Raw genomic sequence first — 3,877 nt, 5'->3', positions numbered from 1 at the left:
GGAACATTCTCTCTTAGCTGGCTCACAGACCAGGCCACGTACATCCCTGCAAGCTTCCTCCCTTGAAAACTGCGACAGATCACCTGCTGTGACCCTGCAGCCTTTCTCTTCTCACCTCTCAAAAAAAGCTGATAGTGACCACCCAATCCCCAACCCCTTCACCAGGAATCCCAGACAACCTGAGACCACAGGTGCCTAGTATACTACTTATTAACCAAGTATATACTACTTATTAACAATGCCTGCTGTATGGGACCTCCCTCCTCCCTGTAAGAACTTTGTCAGGTAAAGACAACTCCCTTTGTCAGGTAAATCTGAAGCCTCCTTCTTCAGAACCCTACTCTATTGCGTGTGGCATTGATTACTAACTCTTTTAATAATAAGTCTTTTACCCCAAGGGCAGTTCATCTCAACACTTCTTTCTTGGATCCCTCTCATCCCTGTTACCTTAGGCCATAAGACATGTCTTAGGTCTCAAACCCAGGAATGGAGTGCCTATTTAATGTATCAAAGCATATCTGGACACCAGGTTCTCCCAGCACCCCTCAGTCCATACCACACTCCCCTACCCTAAACTCTCCAGCCCAGGGCTGAACTGTTTTTCCCTCAGCAGCCTTTCCCTATATAACCCAGCCATTTTGGTTACCTGGCACATTACCCTCCTAATTCCCCCATCTCCTCACATGGCCCAGCTCAGGGTCATGTTCACTCTGGATTTTCCCAGATGTCTCTGCCTCTGTCTGCGCTCTCCCTTTTATCTACAATAAACCTCCTCCACCATACCTAGTAGGAATCATGTCCTTCCTTTCCATTTATTTTTATCATTCATTAAAAATTTCTTTCATTCACTGAGTCGGGCTGTACTGAGCAATAACCCCTAGTCATAGAGAGTGGCTTGGCTCAAGCCTAACCAGGCCACTCCACATGCAGAAATAATGTACCAGGCTATAGAAACAACTCACTCTTCTCCCAGTCAGACCACACACACATACACTCACACACTCACATACAAACATACACACTCATATACACATACATACATACACACCCACACAAAAACACATACTCATATACAAACACACATACACACTCACATACACGCTCACGTATGCACAGCTGTAACTTCTTGTAACTACCTGTATTCATGGTCCTCGACCTCTCTCAGTGTTCTTAGCCTTCATCCTGTGGAAAGGTTGGGCCCTCACTGTTCCAATACAACAGTCTCAGCTGCAAGATGTCATCTGTTTGCTTCTCTGCCTCAGTTGTCTTAACAATCTCCATTTCCCAAACTACCTAACAATCTCATGTTCTATTCATGTGGGATCCACATCTGGATAAATAAGCAGTGTAAATGTGAATTCCTGGAAAGATGCTTGCATTGACTACTGATGAAATTTTAATAACTATAGAGAGATTTGAACGTTGCTTGACTTAGTTAGGGTTTTATTGCTGTGAAGAAACACCATGACCAAGGCAACTCTTATAAAGGACAACATTTAACTGGGGCTGGCTTACAGTTCAGAGGTTCAGTCCATTATCATCAAGGCAGAAAGCATGGCAGTGGGCAGGCAGACATGGTGCTGGAGAAAGAACTGAGTTCTACATCTTGATCTAAAGGCATCAGGAGACTGTGTGCCACACTGAGCATAGCAAAACCTGCCTCCACAATAACACACTTCCTCCAACAAGGTCACACCTCCTAACAATGCCACTCCCCATGGGCCAAGCATTTGAACACATGAGTCTCTGGGCCATACCTATCCAAACCACCACATTGCTGATCTGATAAGCTAATCACAATTGTTTTTGTAGCTATCTTTATCTTTTCTCTTACCCAGCCCAGACTCAGACCTCACATTTGGATAAAATGATAAAGCCTTTTGTAACGTATTAAGTTAACAAAACCCTCTTCTCCACCAGTTGAAGGACTAACAATGCGATCAGATAGCAGCTGAGGCTGCTGTGAGTGCTCGCTGCTGTGAGTGCTCGCTGCTGTGAATGCTCGCTGCTGTGAGTGCTCGCTGCTGTGAATGCTCGCTGCTGTGAGTGCTCGCTGCTGTGAATGCTCACGTAATATTTCCTCTGCTGTAGTTACAATGCTTTGATTTATGAGCTTCTTTGTTCTGTTGTTGTTTAAAAAACAAAATGACAAACAAAAATCAGAAATTTCTTTTAGATTGAAACAGGGAACCTGGGGTGACCTTGGGCTGTGTTCCTCAGCTATGGTCACTCATGTTTGGCTCCAGAATAAACTATCTCTTATTTCCTTTGAGGTGAGATCTGCATTTTTCACTTTTTGGTGTGGACAGCAGTCATCTCATTGTCTTGTTAAACTATATTTAATTAAGGCAGCAGTTGTCTTTCCTGTGACTGACATTTAGGAGTTAAGCTGTAGATTTTTTTGTGAGACATCCCAAGTTACTGAACTGGGCTCAAAGGAGTAAAGGTTTGATTGTTAAAGTAGAAGCCTTTGCTTTGGCCTTTTACTCTCTATAGCAACCTAGGTAGGAAATCTGATATAGAACTACCTGTGGTACATTTGTGACAGGACAGATGCTTAGAGACACATCCCAAAGATGAGCATGGTGGGGTACCCTGTAATCTAGCCACTGAGGCAACTGAGACAGCAGAATTACAAGTTCAAGGCCAGGCTCAGCAACTTACTGGAATTTTTGTCTCAAAATCAAAATAAGGGCTGGGAATGTAGTTCAGTGGTGGAACACTTCCCTAGAGTATAAAATGAGAACATGACCACTCCTTGGTATGGTTGAGGAGAAGGTTTTTACTGTAGAAATGAGAGAGAACACGGCCAGCGGCATCTAGATGAGCCCAGAGCAAGGAGAGAAAGGAGCACATTAAATAGACAGAGCTGGGCCATGAGAGGAGATGGGGTAGGGTTGCGGGGAGAGCCTGGAATGAGAAACTGAGGGAAGGGAAACCCTTGTTTGGGCTGGAAAAGTTTAGGGGGTATGGTGTTAATCTTGAATTCAGGACAGGTGGCTATTTAACATACCAAAGTAGACTCTGGCTGCCCCTTTCCCTCAGTCTCTATTCTTATCTATCATCCTGACCTATATACCCTGACTCCTACCCTCAGCCTCTTTAGCCCAGGGGTTGGGCTGGGCTTCCCTCCCCCCAGCTTCTCATTCCTATATAACCAGCCATTTTGGCTATAGTCTCCTGCTCCTCTCTCTTCTCTCACCACCCCCACCCAACATGCTCGAGCGCGCGCGTGCGCGCGCACACACACACACACACACACACACACACACACGACCTGATCTAGTCTTCATCTTTCCACATAGGGCTGCTGTTTTCTTCCACTTACCTAATCATCTCATTTGGTTTGTTTGTTTGTTTGTTTGATTGATTGATTGATTGATTGATTGATTTTTTGGTTTGTTTAGCTGGTTGGTTGGGTTTTTTGTTGTTTTTGTTCATTTTGGTTTTAATTCTTCTAGTGCTGAAACCCAGGAATAGCAAAAATGAGCTCCCTTCCAAGAGACTGTGCCTCTCTGAACCAAGCTGCTGGTAACCCTTCTGAGGTATACATAGATCATTTGTTTCTGCTGGCTTCTGCCACCCACAAAATTTGACTCCAAATTCTAGAGTCCAATTTTTTAGCTGCTTCTTCACTCCATGTGCTCTGACCACTGGCTGCTCTTTGTCGACTCTCAGTCTCTATGGCCTGCTAAGCCCTGTGGGCATCTACACCCCTGTGGGCATCTACTCCCCTGTGGGCATCTACACCCCTGTGGGCACCTACTCCCCTGTGGGCACCTACTCTCCTGTGGCCATCTACACCCCCGTGGGCATCTACACTCCCGTGGCCATCTACACCCCCGTGGGCATCTACACTCCCGTGGCCATCTACACC

The sequence above is a fragment of the Grammomys surdaster genome, unplaced genomic scaffold (genome assembly GCF_004785775.1).
Source record: "Grammomys surdaster isolate TR1022 unplaced genomic scaffold, NIH_TR_1.0 202, whole genome shotgun sequence".
Lineage (NCBI taxonomy): Eukaryota > Metazoa > Chordata > Mammalia > Rodentia > Muridae > Grammomys > Grammomys surdaster.
Note: the sequence above shows the minus strand (reverse complement) of the source record.